Source organism: Triturus cristatus, chromosome 11 (assembly GCF_964204655.1).
Source record: "Triturus cristatus chromosome 11, aTriCri1.1, whole genome shotgun sequence".
In the NCBI taxonomy this organism is placed as follows: domain Eukaryota; kingdom Metazoa; phylum Chordata; class Amphibia; order Caudata; family Salamandridae; genus Triturus; species Triturus cristatus.
The window spans coordinates 839,020,561-839,044,013 of record NC_140594.1 but is presented as its reverse complement, the minus strand read 5'-3'; the positions used below and the strand labels follow the sequence as shown (position 1 = coordinate 839,044,013).

At 44.4% G+C, this 23,453-nt stretch overlaps 1 protein-coding gene and 1 long non-coding RNA gene across 4 annotated transcripts in view; one reads left to right on the top strand and one right to left on the bottom strand.

Moving 5' to 3' along the window:
* Nucleotides 1–23,453, bottom strand: part of LOC146785506 (uncharacterized) — a 691,519-nt gene that overhangs the window by 606,491 nt on the left and 61,575 nt on the right. The gene's annotated exons all lie outside the window — the stretch shown is intronic.
* Nucleotides 1–23,453, top strand: part of LOC146785507 (uncharacterized) — a 78,034-nt gene that overhangs the window by 9,568 nt on the left and 45,013 nt on the right. The window contains exon 2 of the long non-coding RNA XR_014970429.1: nucleotides 6,735–6,860. This is a non-coding gene — a long non-coding RNA (uncharacterized LOC146785507). The remainder of the gene's footprint in view (nucleotides 1–6,734; nucleotides 6,861–23,453) is intronic.

Here is a 23,453-nt window from a genome sequence, read left to right as displayed (position 1 = left end):
GGCTTGAAGTACAGCTTCCTGCGGGACACTAGAACGTGTCTCGCAGGACACTACAGGTTTCTTGCCCCTCTAATAGGTGTAGTACGTCATCATGGCAATGGAGAATGATCGAGTGAAAAAAGCGCTCTGGCTGATCTCTTAGCCGGCAACACTAAGGCCACACAAGTAGCGCGGCTCACCAGGCGGGCGTCTAGCAGGGTGCAGGCTGTCATTCTGGCATGCTCACCGACCTGGGCCCGGCAATGGCCCAGGTCGGTGCAAGAGGCCGCACACTAGAGTGCGGTGGGGCCTCATCGTCTGGGGAGGGAGGGTTGGTGTGAGGGCAGGGCAGCAGGGCATAAGTGGCAAAGCTTTGGGAACCAAGGAACGGGGGTGGGAGCCACTAGGAGATCGGCCAGCAAGGGAAGAAAGGCCTCTGGGGTAGGGGCTTGAAGCCCCAATCAGGCATTTGTTATGGTGTGGGGGGGGGCTCCTCAGGGCTCGTTGATCATGGAAGACAAGCCTTTCTGAAGGGTGGGTGTTCAGATACAAACTGGGGGCCTCGATTTAGAGCAGTGGACCCCCATGGGGTGGGGGCGGGGGAATTTTCAGCTGCTTTTCAGGGGGCTAGACCCAGTAGGCCATGGGTGCAGGGCCGGCTTTAGTACTGGTGGGGCCCTGTGCGACAATTTTTGTTGACCCCCTCCAATGACCACCTCGCCACAAATTCCCTCACTACCACCATTTGACAATGCCCCCCAAGTCTCCATAAACAGTGTCTCTTAGATTAATTTAGTTTTATAGTGCCACTCCTACTAGTTTAAGGTGTCAGAACACTACATCACACATACGTTGCACTGAGACAATCATACGTGTAAATCAGTGAATAGGAAATGTTACATAAGGCAGAGGCCTACAAGGTGTAGGAGTCACATGTCATCCATACTGGGAGTCAATATAGTTGTTCTGGAATAGCACAAATTCAGAATTTAAAATGCAACACCATTGTTAGGGGTTTTCTTTAATAATAAACATTTATTTCTACCCAAATTAACTCTTTTGGCAATATTAGGATAAGAAAAGACTGGGCAAAAAAACGTGTAGCTGTAATATATTCCTTGCAGTTTGCATGCAGCTCTTTGACGACAATAATAGCTCACTGCTCTATATTAGGATTTTACCTTTTAAACTACAAGTATCAAAAGGATCTCTCTGACAAAAGCGATAACCCATTGACCTATTTATAGTGTATGCACTTTGTGATTTGAATGGGACACGTTCTTTGCAGCAGGCATGTTAACCCTCTCTCTATGATGAGTCAAAACTTCCACTAACAGACAAAGCACTGGTCTCTCAAAAGGAAGAACATTAATCACCGGAGTTATCGTGACAATTTTATTGATGCTTGAAATTTGCTGGGACTAGGAACATGACATCTGGTGCTTTTAAAACAATAAAATGGCGCCCCCACCCCAAGTCAGCACTCGGTGCGGTGGCACCGATCGCACCGCCCTAGAGCCGGCCCTGCATGGGGGTGAAGTTGAAACAGGGGTAGGAGGGGACGAGGAGTGGGGTGGGTTTAGCGAAGACCTTTTTGGGAATTGGGAGAGCGGGGAAGATGGCAGTGCTGGATCCTCCAACAGGAGGCACACTGGAAGCTGGGTGGGGGGAGCAGGCCCCAGGTTCTCTGACAGGGAGCAGTTTGCAGGCAACGGACGATTCCAAGCAGGAGGTTTGGGACGTGCATAGCACTCTACAGGGCCCCATAGAAAGGGGTGTCGCTACACAATTGGCACAGAGCGGCAGGGCTTCTGCAGTAGTAGCAGCTATGCTGGGGTGGAGCAATGGCAAAGGGATGAAGGTGGAGTGGGGGCCCCCCCCTGAAATCCAACAGTTGGGAGAAAGGGGGGTCAGACAAACAGAGTGACAGGTCATTCAATTTAAAGGGGAAGGAGGGGACCAGGAGCAGTCAGCATTTCTTTCTGGATGCTGCACACCGGGCCCACTTTCTTCTTTCCAGATTCATGGCAGGAGGCAGTTTTCAGACCCGGGAGCACTCCCTGTAAATGTAAATGTATGTGTCTTGTAAAGCGCACTGCTGCCCTGAGGCGTCGTGGCGCTGTAGACCGCTGGGGAACCCGTCCTGGCTATCCCTGTGAGATGGTCCCTCCAGGGTGAAACCAGGCATCCCCGGCGAATGTGGGGGGCCGTTGTGGAGATGAGGCAAGCTAATGCCCAGAGTTGCCGAGTGTGTTCCTGGTTAGAGTAGGTACCGAGGCGAGAATTATAGAGTCCGTTTTGACCCTGGTCCACGACCCTGCCGCGTCGGGAATTGAACCCTGGTCCCTGGCCGATTCTCTGCTTACGGATCTGCCGCCTCTAACCAGTGAGCCACACTTCTCCACACTTCTGGGCGAAGAGAAGGCTTGGTCCAGAATGGCCAGGCGGACTGCATCATGTGACCAGGTGATATATGGCACACGAAGGTCCAGGAAGGCCTCACCACAATGCATTCAGGAGAGGAAGGGCGCATTTCCATGCTGGGAGCAGCATGGGGCCAAACGTCCTGCAATGGTGGAGTGCCTGAGTGGATTTGGTACTGCCCCTCTGGGATTGAGTGATTTTCGGACTGCATTTAGGAGTCAAGAGCCACAAAGTGTGGCTGCAAGGGCAAGCAGTCCTGCGGGTCATGCATGGCAAGATTAATCTTTGGATTATGGAAATGAGAGTCTTGAGGAAGGAGAGATTGTGGATACGGAAGGGCAGGATGTCCTGGTCACGCAGAGGGAGCGGGTTATTCTAATCCCAGCTCTAGTGTTGTGTTTCAGGTTCCCCTCTGGGATCATGGACGCCTGAAGGCCAATCCAAAAGCGTGACAGGCACATTCAATGGCAAGGCGGCAGGCTTCAGAGCGGGCACCATCCTTACGGCCAGGTAAGAGAACAGAGGAGGCACAGGGTCCAGTAATGGTGTCAACGGAGGAGAGATTGAGTAAAGTAAAGTATGTCAAGGACAAGGGGATTGGTACATAAGAAGAAAAAAGGAAAGAGGTAGACATAAGGCTTAAGTCACCTTGGGGCGATCGTAGATATGACGAAGGGCAGGGAAGCCTCCACAAAGTTAGGTAAGAGGACAAACTGGGGGACAAACGGAAGGCAGTGGACACAGAAGGGAAAGAGAGTAAGGAACTCAAGATTCGTAAGCTCCCATACATGGGGGTTATGAAGCCATTTGGGGTACAATTAATGTTGGCTACTAAAGGGCGCATTTGGAAAGCAAATATGTAGAAATGTTTAAAATCCTTCATAGAGAACTCAGAGCAAAGGAAGGCTCAATGGAGGAGGAATATGATTTGGGCAAACGCCTGAGGGTCCCCATCACCACTGAGAACTGGACGACGGCTTTCCTCATAAATGCCAGCGTGTATTGCAAAAGATTTCTATAGAGGAGCGTTGCCTTATTCAAATATATGGATGTCATACGCAAGGCACAGATATTCTTTGCAGAAACGCCTGGGCGCAGTATGAGGAGCTCCAGGCACGCATTGACATGGGACCCCAAAGCGCAAAGGGGGGTTTGGACACAGACCTTTGCCAGCAGACGATGGGGCCAGCAAAATTTGGCAAGACAATATACCCAGGCAGTGATTTGCCAATAGTTTATTGTCTCTTTCAGGCCCGTCCCACTAGGGGAGGGTGGGTAACTCCGGTAAAGGCTAGGGAGGGCAACAAGCGGCATGTTGGGCTTTTCAATAAGGGCATGTGCACTTGAGATTATTGTAGATTCCAGCACAAATGATCCAAGTGCTCAGGGTGATATCTCCTGGTCAACTGTTCCGGGAGCTCGGGGGGGGGGGGGCAACAGTATCTCAACAAAGGAGTGAAGGCTAGCACTGGCAACAGAATGCAGGGGGAGACAAGGGGGTCCAGTGGGTTAGTTTACGGGGGAGGAGCACAGGGATCTCAAGGAAAAGACTTGTACTCTGGTTAAGCTAGATAGGCTGGCGTTTTGATTGGACTCTTACCCAAAAAGGAAGGAAGTCCGTACCTTACTGAAGGGGTTTCAAATTGGGGTACACGGGACTAAGAGAATCTGAGGTCAGGTAAATTACATCCGTAAGTGGTGCAGGAGAAGCTAGCTAAAGAAGAGCAGGAAGGGATGATGGGGGTGCCTTTTGATACTTGGCCCTTAGAGAATTTGATTGTTTCCACCATAGGGGTAGTGCCCATGAAGGACGTGGGCAATTTCACCTCATACAACACTTGGCATAGCCTGTAGGCCAATCAGTCATTGACTTTATTGCGAATGACTTGCCTCTGTGTCTTACTCCTCTTTAGACATGGCAATGGCTATGGTGGAATAAGCTGGGCCGGCAGCTGTCATGGCAAAATGTGATACAAAGTAAGCATTTTTTTTTGCTACCTTTACACCAAGAGGATTTTCAATAGCTGGGTATCCAATTTGAAGGGTCTTGGTATACGGATAAAGCCCTCTCAACGGGATGCTCGATTTCATGCGCCCTTTTTGAGCATTTCAGTACTGTTCCTGCTATGGCTTTTTGCACAGGGAATGGGTCACAGGAAGGTGATACACTATCTGACTGACTTTTTCATGGTCACAGTCTCCTGTTCCATGGACTACCAGTGGCTGCTGGTTAGTATTCAGGAGCCCATGGAGGATGTGGAGGTCCCTCTGGCCATGGAGAAAATGGTGGGTCCGGTGACCACCATTACATTTCTAGGCATCAAATTGGATTCAATGGCAATGGTAGTGCACCTTCCATGAGAGAAAAGGTTGGGCACACAGGTCCTCTTAGACACTATGCTGGCAAAAACAAAAGTCATGGTCAGGGAGATCAAGTGCTCTTGGGACACCTAAATTGTACGTGCAGTGGTGCGGGCGGGGAGGACTTTCTGTAGACGGCTCAGCTCAGGCGGCATTGGCTTTGATTTATATTGGCTGGGGCACTGGTGTGCAGAAGAATGGACGGATGACTTGAAGCAAGAAGGACGTAGCATTACAGTTCTTGTGTTGTTGACCTTAGTGGTAGCTGTAACACTGTGGGGGCCAGATACAACACAGGAGGGTACTTTATAGGGTAGGCAACATGGCTGCAGTGCAGGTAATTAACTGACAGTCAGCAAGAGATGCACTGGTCCTCAAGTTGCTGACAGTGTTTGTGCTTGAATGTTTGTGGCAGGATATTTTGTTTAGAACTAGGAATGTACCAGGTGTGGACAATGAGATTATGGATGCTTTGTCTCGTTCACAGTGGGAGAGGTTCTATGGATTGGCCACGGAGGTGGTCAGGGACAGAACTCGAATGCCACCGGAGTTATGGACAGTGGGAAACAGAGGATGTGTCAACTGGTAGTAGGGTCTCTGGCAGAGTCTATGCGTAAGGCATATTGCCAGGCTGGGGCTGAATATTTTAGCTCAGGAGCTCACCGCAGATAGAGGGAGCGGCAAACAGTCTAGGACATTGTACAGTTTTACTGCAGCTGACCAAGAAAGATTTATCCAGAGTCACAATTTCAGGAAAGCTGGCAAGCATTACCTTTATGAGGAAACTGTTGTGGGGTTATGCACCTTCAGCGGGGGAGTTGGGTAAGAGGATGTTAGAGGGTTGGGCTAGGGAGCAGGTTATGTCTAAACAGAAGTGGTAGCCCTTTTCTTGGAACGTTTTTTGTAGAGTGATTCACAGTTTCTAGGAATTTGACATTCACAGTTAGAAACCATGTACTTCTCCACACTTATGTCATGTCATCCTCCAACGGATCCAGAACGCTGCCGCAAGACTCATCCTGGACATCCCTCGCCACCACCACATCTCAGGACACCTGAAAAAACTCCATTGGCTCCCCGTCAACGAGAGGATCACCTTCCGACTCCTCACCCACGCACACAAAGCCCTTCACAACCTCGGACCCAAACTCATCAACAACCGCGTCTCCTTCTACACTCCTCCGCGCACTCTACGATCCGCCGGACAGGCCCTGGCAGCCGTACCCCGCATCCGCAAAGCCACCGCCGGAGGAAGATCCTTCTCTTTCCTGGCAGCGAAGACCTGGAACTCTCTGCCCAGCCACCTTCGCGCCATACCTGAACACCTCTCCTTCAGAAGGCAGCTCAAGACCTGGCTCTTCGAGGACTGACCCCCCCCCCCCCCCTCCCCAGCGCCTTGAGACCCTTTATGGGTGAGTAGCGCGCTTTATAAATGCGAATGATTGATTGATTGATTGATGGACGTTCTTCGGGAACTTTCGGGTATCAGAGTTGCTGGGGGAAGAGGGGTACAGGGTTTGAAGTGGGAGGAAGTCACATTTAGGCAGGACAAGGTGGAAATTCGATTGCTTAAGATGGACCAGTGATCGAGAGGAACAATGGCATTACTGGACAGGCATGAGGGGGAGATCTGCCTGGTAATATGGGGCAGAAAACTCAAGAGTCAGGCAGGAGGACAGGCAGGGCTAGTATTCTCTCAACAACAAGGGGAGCAAGTTACGTTTTTTCCAGCTTTTGGCAGTCCTGCGGAATGCAGTAACCACTTTGGGCTTGGTGGCGTCTCAGTTTGGTCCACATTCCTTTAGGAATGGGGTGGCAACAGAGGCAGGTAGGAAGGGGTGGCTTAGGGAGCAGATAACGGGGCTAGGCAGGTGGTCATCAGAATGCTACCATAGGTATGTTAGAGCTGACGTCGGGGAAGAGGGTACAGTTTTCCCACAATGATGTGCTTACACTGTTTTCTTTTGCAGGTTTGGTTCCAAGTTCTCAGTTTGCTGGCTTGTCGTGTGGATTGTTGGGCCATTCCTTTGTAAAACGGGTGGAACGGGCAGCAGTGAGAAGTGCGTCGGGCAGGAACCTGGGTTTTCTTGACAGCTGTAAGTAGTTCGGGAAAGGGGGCATGAGGTGGTGGGAGTTGCTCCCCAGGTTCAACAAATTGATAAGGAGGGATGTTTACCCAGATATTTTGATCATCCATTTGGGAAAGAATGACATGGAGGTGGAGAAGGCTCTAGCGCTAATGTGATCCATGAAGCAGGAGTTGAGGGAAGTAAGGGCACAGAGGTCAGGGTGCTTTGTAGCCTGGACAGAGTTAATTCTTAGGAGGTGTTGAAGGGTTGCGTTGAAGCTGGCAGACATAGATAAAGCCAGGAGAACAGTAAATAGGGAGATGTGACGTTTTTGTAGGGATGAAGAGGTAGGTCGGTTTCAACATGTGGATCTTCGTTACGAAGAGGTTGACTTCTTCAAGGATAATGGTGTGCGTCTTTCGGAATATGGTATGAGGCTATATTTATTGGAGCTGAGGGAGTTTTCAGTTCGGACCTTGCAAAGGCAGGAATTAGTTGTCACTTTAGGGGGGGCAGAAAAAGCCAGTTGGCACCTTTTTCTGGTGGCAGTTGGCCCACAAGTTTGCAGGCCTTCACTTAAAGTTAGATTGTTTAATATAAGCTAAGCAAGCAGAAAGGGAGGGTCTTAGCGAACCCACAGCGGAAGTCCTTGGAGTTAAAATGTTACATCATAGGGACCCCAAGTTCAGCACAGGTTATTGAGTTCACTGCTAGGTAGAAGGGAAGTTTAAAATGTGACAATAAGAAAAAGACAATAGGTCTGGAGGTTAAAGTTGTAGGGTTTGTATACGGGGTGTGGGGTTAGGGTTGGGGATATGGAACGCAGGCAATTTAAAGTATAGTGAGGTTTTAGTTCTGCAAGGCCTTATGCCGAGGATGTTTATGTGATACGTATCTGTTTCAATAAAGCGGCCTTTTCCACACAGACAGAGAGTCAGTGGTCTGATTGTGCCCCATTGCACCCAATCGGGCTTTGGGGGACAGCAGAGCAAAGGGAGGTCTGTCCCCCGGGAGTTTTGGGGGAAGTATGGGCGTAGTCTAGTTAACTGTGCGCTTTGGGCCCCATCTGGTAGAAGATGCCCAAGGGATATATAGGCGTCCATTTTGGGCTACCACCCACCATCTTTTTGTAGCTGTACCCGGTGGGAGACCAGGCTTGTCAGGGTGTTTCAGCCCCCCCTTCCAGCCCCTGGTTTCTAGTGATTTGAGGTAGGATTATCCTTATGTGCTGGTAGTGGGGGCAGGCTAATTGCAGCAGGTGCGTAGGAGCAGAATGTGTATTGGTAGTCGCTGTTGGACAGGTGCTTAGATGGGGCGGTTGGTCCACTGGTTTGCAGGCCTTCACTTAAAGTTTACGTCATAGGAACACTAAGTTGAGCACATGTTCTTTAGTTCACTGCTAGGCAGATAGGGGAAGTTTAAAACGTCAGTTTACCTAGTTATAACTACGAGTGCACACTGGCTACATTCCCTTAACGTAGTTTAAAAGGTGACAATAAGAAAAAGACAATAGGTTCGGAGGTTAATGTTGTAGGGTTTGTATACAAGGGGTGAGGGGTAGGGGAGGGGGTTATGGAATGCAGGTCATTTAATGTATAGTGAGGTTTTAGTTCTGTAAGGCCTTACACCGAGGATGTTTATGTGATAGGCACCTGTTTCAATAAAGCAGGCTTTTCCACACACATAGTCAGTGGTCTGATTATGCCCCATTTCACCCAAGCTGATGTTTAAGAAAGAAGTCCTTATTGGGATGTAGCTTACCTGTCACGTGGCATTTCTAGTCATAGGGCAGCAGAAACTCTGGGGAGTTCTCAAGGGTTTGTTTACGATACAGAACGCTCTTGCCATCCCTATGACAGGTGTGTTGCGGAATGCACTGTAGTGCTCCCTGGCAAATTCAGACAAGCAGTGGAACAGGTGGAGTGTACCTGGCACGGGTGCCATCCTGAGGCCACTCTCAGTTCTCTCCTCCCTTGTCTCGCCACTCCCGGGCTTTTATAGGTTTCGTAGTGCGATGTCATGTAAATGCATAATATTTCACTACACAGCAGATGTCTGTTCTGTCTGCCAAGGGCCCACGGCCTGCTAGCTGGCACACACCTCAGTTCATAGCCGCAGTTTCAGGTGCCTATTGGGGTGTTTTTGACACCTGTATAAGTTCTTCAGAATTAACTACTCCATCAAGGGATTAGGCATGGTTTCAAGTTGTCTCTGGTAACTAGACAGTAAATACACCAGACGACGTTACATTAGAAGCGAAAAAAGCCAATTGCTTTTAAAGGGCTTGTCTTCTGGTTTCTCATCAAATCTTTACTGGCCTACGCATCAGGATCTCCCACTCGGAAAGTGAATTTGAATTCATGCTGTGGCATACCTGGGAGGACGAAACTCGAGGGGGCCTCCCTGCAAGACACGTGGAGGGGCCCTCTCCGGGCTCAAACAGGAGCTCTGCAGCCCGAGTGCTGTGCTGAGGGGGCCCCTGGAGCTTGGGGGCCCCCTCGCACCGCGGGGGCTGCGGGGACCTGTGTTACGCCCCTGGCTGTGGCATACCTGGGAGGGGTAGCTTTACGAAAGCATGTGGCTCCGCTCTGGAGCTGTTGCTGCCTCTGTCACATCCCTGGAAACCAAGGAATGTGGAGGAGTGCAGGAGAAAGCCTGTCATGTGACCCCACTGCTGTAAGGCCATAGAAATGTAGGGTGACCAGACGTCCCAATTTTGCCCGGACACACCCGGTTTTCCAATGCCTGTCCAGGCGTCCCGACACTTGTTATAAAAACAGATAAATAAATATCCTGGGTGAGAGAGAGTCGGGTGAGCACACACATTTATCACTGTGCTCAGTAGTCTCACATTCACACCGGCCCAATCTATTATGACAATATGGACAGAGTTGTGTTTAAGACTCTCCTGCTGTGCTGCCTGACTTAATTCAGAAAGCACAGCCGTATATAATATGGGGAATTAACCCATGCGGAGCCCTTCACCTGAAGAGAGTCACAAAGGTCTCCTTGAAACGGCATGGCAGAGGAAGTTTATAATTTTCATGCTACCATGCTACAGAGGTGTGTGTTTCTGTAGCATGAAAATTAAAGATTTACTTGGACATGCTGTGGTGTGTTCTATCCATCCATCTATTCATCCATCCATCCATCCATCCATCCATCCATCCACCTATCTATCTACCTATCCATTTATCTACCTACCTACCCACCCACCTAAATACCTATCGATCGATCGATCGCGCTCTCTCTCTCTCTCTCTCTCTATATATATATATTCAGTGAAAAAACCATAGGTTTCACACACGTTATAGTTAGGAATTAGCATTTAAAAAACCTTGCAAATTCAGTGAAAAAACCATAGGTTTCACACACGTTATAGTTAGCTGGACATTTCACTCGTAAAAAAACCAATGAAATTTCCCCGTTATAGTTAGTTAAGCTAACTATAACTCGCGCGCCCGCAATGCACTGCTGATGACGTCACATATTACATCACTCATGACATGGTCAGTGACATCACTCATGACATCACTGATGACATCTCAAATGACATCACTGATGACATCACTGATGACATCATCCAGTGAATGTGTGTTTTTCTGAAAATTAAATATGTTTTATATATTTATATCTCAAGGTCGATGGAAGAATAAATGGGTATATAAGTGTCTAAATGGATGATTTGTTTTTGAAAAATTGATTGTATAACTGACTGATTAAGTGTATCTTAGTGAATACATGGCTTAGTGAGTAATGTTTAAATATGTAAATATCTGTATCAGTCTCTCACTTTGTGTATAAGTGGCTGCATGGGTTGGTGAGTAGCTACATGAGTGTCTATATAGGTTATTAGTTGTTTTTTTTAGTATCAGTGTGAGTGTGTGTATGGTTCGGTGGGGGGTATTACGTAGTGCATAGGTGCATGAATGAGTGACTCAATGTTTGTATGTGTTGAAGACAGCATGTCTGCAGGACTGTATGGGTGGATGAGTGTGTGTATGGGTGTGTTAGTGAGTGAATGACTGTCTCAATAGTGTCTTTATGAGTAACTACATATGTTTTAAACTAGTATATGTGACTATTGGTGTATATATGTGAGTATATGTGAGAGTGAGAGATTGAAAGAGTTCCTGTATGAATAAGTATGTGTTTCTATAAGTGATTGTTTAAAAGACTAAGTATGTGTAAGTTTCCATAGAAGTAAGTGTGGTGGTGTGTGTATAACTGTATATGCAAATAAATGTATGTTTGATTCTTTATTAGCATGAGTAACTATGTGTGTGAGTAACTCTATGGATGAGAGGCATTGTGTTACAGGATGTATAGGTGTATGAGTACATATGATGTGTGAGTACACGAATGAGTGACTGTACAGGACTGTTGGTGAATGAGTGGATGTTTATGTGGATCTTAGAATTATTGAAGAGGTTGTTGTAATTGGTATTGGTATGTCCATTTTTTTGAAAATTTCAGTCTCTATTTTTGAATGTGTGTATCAAAGGTTATATTAGGGTGAGAGGAGGTCTGCCACTCTATCACATGGATGATGTCATCAGTGATGTCATCAGTGATGTCATTTGAGATGTCATCAGTGATGTCATGAGTGATGTCACTGACCATGTCATGAGTGATGTAATATGTGACGTCATCAGCAGTGCATTGCGGGCGCGCGAGTTATAGTTAGCTTAACTAACTATAACGGGGAAATTTCATTGGTTTTTTACGAGTGAAATGTCCAGCTAACTATAACGTGTGTGAAACCTATGGTTTTTTCACTGAATTTGCAAGGTTTTCTAAATGCTAATTCCTAACTATAACGTGTGTGAAACCTATGGTTTTTTCACTGAATTTGCAAGGTTTTTTTAATGCTAATTCCTAACTATAACATGTGTGAAACCTATGGTTTTTTCAGTGAATTTGTATGGTTTTTTAAATGCTAATTCTTACCTATAACATATGTGATTCCCATATTTTTTTTAATTGATTTTGTATGATTTTTTAATTATAAATTCTTATATTAAATGTGTTTTTTTTTAAAAAAAATCAAGTTTTTTAAAAACTTTTTATTCTCTTAAAACACTATGTTTTTTTTAAAAAAAATCTGCAACATATCAAGTTTTCTCTTTTTTTTTTTTACCAAACAGGTAAGATATATTAGTATAACATAGAAAAGATTTTTTTTATTATTATTTTTTTTTTTTTAGTGCGCGTACTGTAAGCGTACGGTAAGCGTACGGTTTACGCAATGTCCGTAATTTATCTACTCTGTTTGCGTATAGTTACGCAATTTGCGTAGCCGCGCGTACTGCACGTAGGGCGCGTAGGCGTGTACGCTACACGCGCACGTTACGTGGAAGTGTTGTGGAGTGACTGTTTTGCGCATGCGCGCGAGCGCGTGTCTTTTTTACGCGCATGCGTACTTTTACCGTAAGCGCACCGTAAGCGTAACGTACGCGCACGTTGGGTCATGTGACCAAGAAACAAAACTTTTGATTGGTTTAAAGTACTTTCAGTTCTAGAACTCTCCTACACCACACCCATTCCCCTCATTTCTGCTTGTGATCCCTTAGGAGAAGGAGCTGACTTGTCTTTGTGATACGATGGCAGAACAGCAGACCTCTTCTGAGAGTGAGGCTAGCAGCACTACCTTGAGGCAGAGAAGGAGGAAACAAAAGAGCTCTTTCATATGGGAGTATTTTTCTTTTCCAGAGGGCAAGAAAAAGGTAAATGCACCTTTAGTGACTTGTAAGCTGTGTGACCGTGTACTTTCAAGAGGGAATCCTAACAAGAAGTATTCCTTCGGGAATCACACTATGTTGAGACACCTTCATGATGTACACGGTAGGACATATGCTCGACATACTGGAGGAAACCCTTCAGTAAGTCAACCAAGCACATCCACAGCAGCTCAGCCTGGTCCATCATCTGCAGGGCCGAGTCCATCTTCGGCAGGTCAGCTGAGCCCTTCATCTGTGGGGGGAGCATCTCCTTTTTCTGGTCCTCTGGAAATTAACCATCGGTTTGCGAGGGTTACAATGCGGTGCGCCACTTGTCATGGTCTAATTGCTCATAGGGAGACCAGTGTTGCCCTAGTTAACAACAAAATAGACCAGCACCTTTGTCCTACCGACTAATATTCCCATTCTTTCTTTCCTCTGTCCCTGACCGAACACAACGGCTCTTTTAAGAGCCAACCTTACCTTTCAACTTTTTTTAAAATATTTTTTTTAACTTTTTTTTGATTTTTTTTTACCGTACGCGTACGCTACGCGTAATTTTTTTTTTTTTTTTTTTTAAAACACTAAAAATCAATTATCACATTACAAGGTCCTTGAGAGACTACAATGAAAAACTGAAAATGTGATTGTGGAGAAGTGGAAAAAAGGGACCATGAAATTTCTGACTTACCATACCCACTCAAAAAATTATTTATTAATTAAAATTTAATTTTAATTGCTATAAAAATGGTTCAAGTTTTCGAAAATGTTCTTTCTCAATCTGAAAAAAAGAAAAAAGTATTAATATTTAATAAAACATTTTATAATACAGTACACATATTTACATATTTTCCAAAAACAATTTTTTGCCTTTTTTTTGCTGTTTTCAGAATATATTGCATTTCACTATAAATCGTGAAAGCAATTGCATTCATCACTTAACAGCGGGCAAAAAAAAATAACAGCAGCTGGGTGTGTGCTAAGAGTCTGCATAAAAAAAATAGTTCCCCCTTTCCTACTTATGCAACTGTAAAATTACCAGAGCAATACGCAATAAATCTCTACCTGTAATTCCTCTTTGCACACAGAGTCATGTTTTCATATTAGTCAGAAAACTAAATTTCTTTGCCAATTTGAAAGCACACTTACTACTCTTTTTTTTTGGCAAGTGATAAGTACTTTTACAGACTGACACATTATGAATCCACTTTTCAGATTCTTAAAAAAGCACATGTCCAAACAGCTTTTTCAGACCAGCAACATGTGTAACCTGGGTGACTGAGTACACTCCAGCAAGGGCAACCAGCCTTAGTGATGCTGAATGTATTTGCATTACTGACTGAAACCTCAAACCCCACTCGGTTGTGAATACTGTGCATGATTCCACAGGATAAGCAACTGGCTGTGTGCTAAGAGTCTGCTTCTGCACAAAAAAATACCTCCCCCTTTCCATCTAATGCAAATGTAAAATCACCAGAGCAATACCAAACAGCTTTCTGAGACCAGCAACATGTGTAACCTGGGTGACTGACTACACTCCAGCAAGGGCAACCAGCCTTAGTAATGCTGAATGTATTTGCATTACTGAGTGCAACCTCAATCCCTAAAAGTATTCCTTACTTATACCAGTACACCTTAATTTATCGTGAAAACATAGTCCATATTATTTTACATGTTCCTCACATTTAAATTTCTCCCAAAACACAAAATGATAAACACAACTTCAACAAAAGGAATTCCAATTCTATTATTCATTTCTTAATTTACCATATACATCCCCTCTCAAACTCTAAACTCACCTTTAAAATTAGTTAGTTGTGAAAGAAATGTGGCACTCAAACAGCAGATTATCAGAGCCAGGATCTCTGTTCTGTACACCTCTCTCCTCTCAGCAGAACCAGATAATGGCAAAGTTTCCCTCTCTTTTTCCACACATATACATGTTAATTTCAAATCTCAGTGCTTCCCCCTTTTTTTTCAAATGTAATCACACATTTCTATTGGTTGAAAACCAACCCTTTTCCAAAAGTACCCTTCCCCCAACTTGACTTCAGCCTAGTACCCTTCCCCCAACTTGACTTCTGCCTGATACCATAGCAACAGCTCTTGAAACACTGCTGTGTAGAGTTAGGTCAGAAGTTCACCACACAATGTTTCATTTCCAAAGAGCAGGAGTGCTTGACTTTTCAAACCTAACAGCAAATCCATAGTAATGTTCTTTGGTAACACATTTTTCTGTACCAATACAAAACATGCTTCTATAAATTTACACATACAGCCTAGTTTTTATTGTAGAATGGTATGAAACAGCCAATCAGTTTAAAAAAAAATATATATATATGTATGCCTCCATTTCCAAACTGTCTTTCATTTCTTTTTACCATTCTACTGAATTACACCTCCTGAGTGCATCCAGTTCTCCTTTGAAGATGTTCACAGTGTGGATTGTAGGGCACAGCTATGTCTTCTGGAGTGAAAAGTATGCAGAGAAAACAGGTATGGTGAGAGACCTTGCTTTGCCAAATGTAGACATTAAATGGATTGGTCAGAGAGGGTTAAAGTGGCACCAATTGATGCCATTGGTGAAATCCTTCATGCAAATCCAACACCCTGACCTCATAATAGTGCACTGTGGTGGCAATGACCTAGGCACTTTGACTGGGGTAGGTCTGGAAATGCTTATGAAGGAGACCTTTGCACAACTGTTTTCACTTTTCCCTAAAACTGCCTTTGTGTTTTCTAACATATGCCAAAGGCAAAAATGGAACTGGTCCAATCATTTCTGTCCACAGATTGACAAAGCAAGAAAGCACGTCAACAAATCTGTTTCTGCTTTCCTCCGAGACTATGGTATGGGTTCCATTTACCACAACAACTTGTGTTACGACATGCAAGACATTTATAGAGGAGATGGTGTACACTTCAATGATGAAGGGAACAGAGTCTTCCTCTTGAACCTTAGACTCTGCATCGGTACTTACTTGTAGGTACCACTAAAAAAGCAAATCACTTCATAAACACAACGGCTCTTTTTAGAGCCCCTTAATATCTAAACACTTAAATCTGATTTTTTTTTCTTCTTTTATTTTTTTTTCTACCGTACGCGTACGGTAAGCTTACCGTAAGCTTACCGTACGCGTACCCCGCGATTTTTTTTTAAAATTAATAAATGTTTTTTTTGTACTTTTCTGTCCTTCTTTGACCCCCTTTCAAATGTTATGGGGTCTGTAACTCTATTCCTTGCCCCCTTTTCAAGTTATCACCCTTTTTTTTCTGAGTGAAACACACAAAATGGCGGCCGCCGCTTCCTGGTTTCGACCGATTCGAATGTTTACTAAGATCTAACAGCCAATCAGAATCGCGCTCGCGCACGTCACCGTACGCGTACGGTAAGCGCACCGTAAGCGCACCGTAAGCTGGCTCAGATATATATATTGATTTAAAGGCTATTTTCTCAGAATCTACTGAACAGATTTACACCAAACCTACAAAAGGCACTTCCTTGACCTGAGGACTACCTCTCTGCCAAATTTCATTTAACTCTGTTCAGCCGTTCGGGCTGTAGCTGTGTCTAAAGGTCCTATGGAAAAATGCATGGGAAAAACGCGTTTTGGGACCCCCCTTTTATCTCAGCCCCCGCTTGACGAATCCCCCTGAGACTTTCAGGGTAGGAGCGGAGCGTAGCGCCCCACCTATTTTGAAAATTTTGCGAGGATTCGTCGACCGGCGCCAAAGTTATTCAAAATAGAATGTTGCGGTTTTCCTATGGTAAGAGGGTCCTAACTATAACTACCTACTGGCGACCGCCAGTAGGTAATATATGTATATATATTATCCCTGGGTGTAGTTTGCGATGTAGCGCCACGCGTAGCTACGCGAAGCGCACTTCGCACTACGCGAGCTACGCATAGCTACGCGAACTGCGTAGTGCACTGTGAAAATGCTGTTCACACTGATTGCACAGTGCCGGATGCTTGTCCGCACTGTGCAATCATTGCAAACTGCATCTTGCACAGTGCAAGCGGTCGTTTTCTGCCGCTTGAGTAGATTTCTACTGGAGCGGCAGCTTTCTCAACGCGGACTGTTAGTTTCTCATCGCGAGCGGTCGCGAGCATACGTGACCACTTGCAATGAGAAACCTGACCTCCCCGCGTTGAGAAGCTTGCCGGGAGATTTATTTTCCACGCTCGTGATTGGCAACTTGATGTTGCTGATCGCGAACGAGGAAAAAGTCTTGCCGGGATGTCATGTTGTTTGCTCGCGGTCACCAACTTGACGTTGAGGACCGCGAGCAAGCAAAAAATGACTGCTGCACTACGCTACGCTACGCGTGTTTGCACTGTGCCACGTGCAATTTGCGTAGTACGAAGTGGCACAAACTTCGCAAACTACGCAAGCGTAGCGTAGTGCTTTGCCCAGGCTTAATATATATATATATATATATATATATATATATCTAGAGAGAGAGAGAAAGAGAAATAGGACTAAATGTTGGCACTGGTCAGTGAGGTGTCAACATTTAGTCCTATCTCTATGTCAATGGCTGTCCTGGTTTCTTTGTTCTGAAAATCTGGTCATCCTATAGAACGGGCTCTATGGATTGTGACGTAAGGACGGTGGATAATGACTCAGTAGTAGAAAAAAGATCTCTTTATATCCAGTTCAGACCTGGCACCCTGCAGGTATTACTCTTCACTAAAAAATGGTCAAAGACTACGGACAACGTTTCAGACATCTGTAACTGCGGCCTGAGAGGCGCTGAAACAATTGCTCATATCATGTTTTTATGTACCCACATCTTGCAGCACAGAAGGCTCTTTTTAGTTCTGTGTTCTTAAAATACAACTCACGGTCCTGCAAGGAAGCCCTTGAACTATGCAACAGGATGGACTCGAGGGAAATATACACTGTAGTAGCTATATTTACTCAGCATAGAGAGTAACAAGATCCCACCTGAGATGAGACAGGATTATCTGACTTCTGTAGGGTATAAATGTTTCCTTGGGTAAAATCACGAACTATGAGTAATTTATTTAACATCACAGTGCTTTTATCAGCAAAGAGGCTATAACACAAACTAGGGTCTTGTAACGTCGCCCTACTTTATACTTTATGAATTACATTTTATTAATTGCCTTGAATGATTTTAACATATTTGTATTGTGACAACAGCCACACTAATTTGCACTTTCTACATTTTAATGCATGTTTTATGTATGGCTAGTTGGCTGAAACCATAAAGGGACTTGGATTCAAAAGTAGAAATATTGGCAAAAATTAGATGGCTATTCTGATTATTAATATTATTAACATTAATGGCCTGTGCACATGGAGTTCTGTAGCACTGCAGACAGAATTCTCAAGGTCTCTTCCTCATAGAACCCTGTGCGTGTCATGCACCAGCCCTTAGCGTGCACACACCCCTCTCTCAGCCAAAGCAACTTAACTGCTTAACCACTTAAGCCACTAATGTCAGAGCTGTCATATGAGGCAGCTTATTTTCCTTGTTCGTTTTTCTCCCTCACTACTTTCCTTCCTTTTTAGATCTCCCTATTATTTTGTCCTTCTCTTTGTTCGTAATTTCAAACTTCTTTGCACGTCTTTCATTCTCTATTTTTATTTCACCTTATATTTCTTTCTTTTGTCTTACTAGCTTTCATTTTCCTTCATCTTTCCCTACCCCTATTCCTCCATACTCTACGTCTATCTCTAGTCATTCTTTTTTTGCTACATTCTGTCTTTTTTTTCTAAACCATCTTCCATCTCTCAAACCCTATCCACAAACTCTTTTATGCTGCGGTTTCTCTATCTCCTTCTTCACCTTCTATCACTCGGTCACTTGTTAGCCCTAGGAGTCAATCTTCCTTTCAATCTCTCTTGAAGTACATGTGTTTATACATATGAGTATATTGTTATTTTATGTAATTTACTGTTTGCCTAATGCAGCATTTGTCAATGAATTGGACTCTTGTTACTTTAGTTTCTCATGGGCAGAATCATGTCTGTGATTATGTGTTTACTGGATAGTTGACCCCTTTACGTGGGTGGAGACATTCAGGCTGCCGCTCGCGTATAGGTGTAAGTGATGTAAGGGCTTATTTAAGAGAAGTGTCGCATCGCTGCGACAAAGCAGCGATGCAACACTTCTCATTGTGCCCTTCTTGCAACACCATCGATGCATCATATTTACTGTAAGAGTTACAGATACGTCACTATTACTGTCGTATCTGTGTGCGCAAAAGAGGTACATTGCTGGAGTCTGTCTGAAAACAGATGCAACTCCAGGAGCCCCATGTGAAAGGGCGTGCGTCACCCTTACACCTGCCATAAGGCAGACTTAAGACTTTGATGCAATGGCATCCTAGAAGTGGCGCACTGAAATCTTATAGATTTCAATGCGCCACTTCTACGAGGCTTTGATGCGGGGGACCTCCCACCCTACATACATTATACCTGACACAGTTATGATATAGTCCAGAGGTTTACGAAGTGACGCATCTGCCTAGATGCGTCACTTCGTAAATATGGCGCAACGTAGCGCATTATGTACACTGCCGCAGCGTCACAAAAAGTGACGCAACGGCAGCGTAAATGTGGTGTGAGAGCTCATAAATAAGCCCTGTAATTTTTAAGGCAAGGGCTTTTGATACTTTGGTGTTTTGTAGGGAGGAACAGTGCTTAATTTGAGCTTGTGGTTTCCAGTGCTCAGCACAGGCACTTAATTCTGAACACTGGCACGATTGACAGTCCACCACATGGTGGAGCTGTCTATCTCATTTTAATATTTTCACAACAACAGTGTGGAATACTTCACTATACATTAAAAATTATTATTACTTGCCATCCACACCATTCTTATAGCTTTCAGTCTCCTGGAATAGACTGAATGATCACAGTTGTAGTAGTGCAATGGTTAGTAAATGTATTGGTAAAGCCTTTGGCAGCACTGGTAGAGGTGATGGGTGGTACAAGCTGACGTGCCTCTTGAGAAGGTCGCTGGCACTTACCTTTTTACACATTAAGCACTAAATAGGGAGGATTCTGTAATTTTCCAACTAATCAAGGTGAGTAAGAGTCATGCCCTTGGTTGTCTTTGAGCTGTGCCCTGAGTGGAAGGAGCAGGTCTTTCCCAATCCGACGAACCTGTGTCGTCTGTAGCAGTGTTATTGAGTAGGTGTGAGGGTACAGTGCCCTTACAAATGATCTAGGTGCTTACGTGTCCCAGTCTTCGTGCTCCAGTGTTAGTAGTTCCCTTACATTTGATTTGGGTTTTATTGTTCATGATAGAGAGACTAATAAGGCACATGTACCCTGGGTTCTTGTTTGCGAATCTACTGGTTTCTGGAACAGATTTGTCCACTCCTTGTTTTTTCTTGTGTTGCCTAGACTAATGGCACTACATGTAACAGACCAACTGTCTCTGTGTCACATGTTCTCATAGTTCACTATTCCCTTGTTTTTCACTCTGACCAGAGGGGTTATCTGCACCTCTATTTCCCCATGCTTCCTGGTTCCCCGCCGCTGCAGAGTCTTTGTAGTTGTTGCTCACTGTCCCATGGCTCCCAGGCATGGATGAATATAGACAGACAAGTAGACACATTTCCAGACATAGAGGTGTGCAACTATCCACAGAGGAGAGGTAGCTATGTTGTCTGGGAGAAGTGAGGGATAGGTGTGTTGTCCTTGACATGTGAGAAATGGCTCTTCTCTCACAGTTGAACATGGTACAAGGAAAAGCAAGGGACAATTATTCTGGGGAGGCTCATTGAATGTGAATGAAGGTTTGCACCATTTTCATGATCACTGGGTGTCAGTGACCGGTAAACATGGGTTTAGAGGAGAAGCTAGAATCAGCTTGTAAAGGCAGAATATGAAGAGAAGCTGTGTTTGGATTTGTGGATGGTAAGAATAAGTGTTGGGGGGATGGAACAACGCAATGGTACAAAATTTGATTTTATGTGATGTAATATGATGAGATTACTAGTAATTTTTTATGATATACGAGTAATATGCTGTGCTTTGATATGGAATGGTACTGGATGCAAAGGATTGTTGTAGTGTGGTACGTTATAGCATTGGATGGTATGGCATGCTATGGCAGGTCTGGAAGGTTATGGTGTGGTGGTGGTAGAAAGTAATATTACCAGGTTTGGATGGAATGGTATGTTTCACTATGTAATGTTATACCGTACTTTACTGTGATGTGGAACGCTGTTGGGTTGCCATACGATAGAATTATATATCGTGGTGTGGCATGGTGTGGAGTGGAGTGGTATTTTATGGTGTGGTGTGATGTGTTCATTGTGATTATATGCTATGTTATGAGCTATTATGAATTCTATGGGATGGGGTGCAATGGCATGCAATGGGATAGCCACCCTTATGACAGCACAGTGGTTTGCATACTGCTCATATCAGCAGTAGCGCAGTTGATTTCTCACTTCCAGAAAAAGCCCAGAATTATTATTTTCCAGCAAAAAGGATTAGAAATGCTGTTAAATTTATGACTGTATGTCCATCTTTACCTGATGATATGCTAAAGTGGGATCTAGGATGGTAAAGATCTATGCCCCATTCAGTATTGCCAGCATATCTGTTATGTTAGGGGGTGGATATTTATTCACTACCATCCACTTGTTGAGTTTGTGAAGATCCACACACAACCTTAAGTCTCCAATGGCCTTACACTCTGCCATAACTAGGCTTAGCCATTCAATCCCTTCAATCTCTTCCACAATGCCTTTTCTCTTCAAACGCTCTAGTTCATCCTGTATAGCATGTCTTAAGCTATAGATACATCTCACACTTTGCTTTTATTAGGTTGTGTATCCCTTTGTACTCTCCCATACCTCAAAAATACCACTCAGGCTTGATTGGCTCACCACCATAAGCAAGGGCTTTGATGTCGGGCTCAAGGAACCTTTTCTTTTCCAGCAAGTGACTCTCATAAAACACCTTCTGTATTCAAGTAATTTTAGCTCCCAAGGCAAAGAGCATACGCCCTGCAAACGCTCTATCAATACAGGGTCGGCGGGGCTGTCACCTGAGCCCTTCACTTGTGGAGCATTATATTCACACTCCAATTCCAAGAAAGATCATTCCTCTCAATTTCAGCTTCATTGATCTTTTCCTTCATATTCTTGCTCCTGCGATTCTTGCCATAATGCTCTTTCCTACTGCATTTCATACATGTTATTTTCTTCCATGTTATGTTATGTTATTGTAGTTTATAACGCGCACAGCTACTCCAAGGATTGTCCCAGCACGAGCCTTGAGGTGTGAAGTAATAATATTTAGTTGAACAGAAATGGTTTGAGCTGTTTTTTTAAATGAATATGATCCTGAATGCTACGCAGAGTGTAAGGAAGAGAGTTCCAGGCTGTGGCAGCCCTAAAGGCAAGAGAACTTCCCCCCATTCTTTGGAGGCGAACACAAGGTATCTGGGCAAGAAGGTGGAACCTCAGTTGTCTATCTGGGGTGTAAAACATAAAACGCTTCCTTAAATAAATTGGGCCAGAAGCGTACAGGGCGTGGTGTGCTAAAACCAGGGCTTTGAACTTAACACGTTCGGTGAAAGGCAGCCAATGAAGTGTGCGCAAATGTTGTCTAACGCTGCTTCTAATTGGGATATTGAAAAGAAGCCTAGCCGCAGCATTCTGGACTACCTGCAATGCCCAGTAAGCCAATTTACAAAGCATTGGCGTAGTCAATACGTGACAGAATCAGCGCCCGAGTTACCGTCTCCTTGGCTGCCCTGGGAAGAAGCGGGAGAAACTTCCTGAGGGATTTTAGTATCCCAAAGCAGCTCCAAGCAAGCTTTTTAATCTGGGTCGAAAAGGATAGGTTCTCTTCAAAGCAGCTTGTCCATCTTGGGCAGTTTGTATTACTTTCCATGTGCATTGTGTTTCCACACCTAAAATATTTCCTTAAAACCCAACATTTTGTCCTTGCCCACCTTACTTCTGGACATGTCCCTGTATACTTTCCACTTCACCATTGTTCTTTCTAATCTCCTTAACAGAAGTCATAGAATGCTCAATCTTCTTAGCAATAGCTAGAGCCTCCTCAAAGCTATGGGATCATCTTTCGCCACAACATATCTTTCATTTTCTCAATAATACAGCCTAGCATGAATTGATCACTAAGTCTCTCATCTACAGTGTTACCAGATTTATAAATCAGTTACATAAATCTCAACTTATCCCTCAGCTATTTGAATGTTCCTTCCAAAATGGTACAGCTGAAGGATTGTGCTCACTTTTGGAAGATAATGAATAGCAAGCTCTTTGATATATAGGAAGTTGATCAAACAACTGTTCTCCCTCAGGACCAAAACAATGCATGAGCAGTGACATCTTTCTCTTGTCACTTAACTATGTCCTTAAACCCTGTTATAGTGGCCAAAGACCTTTTTCCATTTTGGCCACTGTAAGACAGGGTCTAAAGGGGAAGTTGATAAGAAAGGGGTGCAGTTACATTTTGCATTACCCCAGTAACATTGTAACCAATTCTAACAAAGGAACAAAAGTATATTTCCACTGGTGTCCAAACTGACACCTAATTATCCTCTGTCTCCAGTACTCAACTTTGTACCCAAAACTGAACTAAAGAAACACCACTACAAACTACTATCTTTACTTCAGATGTGTTGGTTAATATATAATCCCCTTTTATTTGTATCTTCTTGGTAAAATCTTCACACCATATGCTGCTTCATATCACTCTTAGTGTTGCAGCGTGAAGTTTAGTATGAAGATGATCTTGATCATATCACAATCATAAAGCTCCATGAGGCCAGAGCTCTGCTTCACTGTAGATTCTATTGCGGTGAATATGCCTGTAGCCATAACAGCACCTTCCCAAGATGCAAGGGCATCATCTCATTGCGGATCTTTTTCTC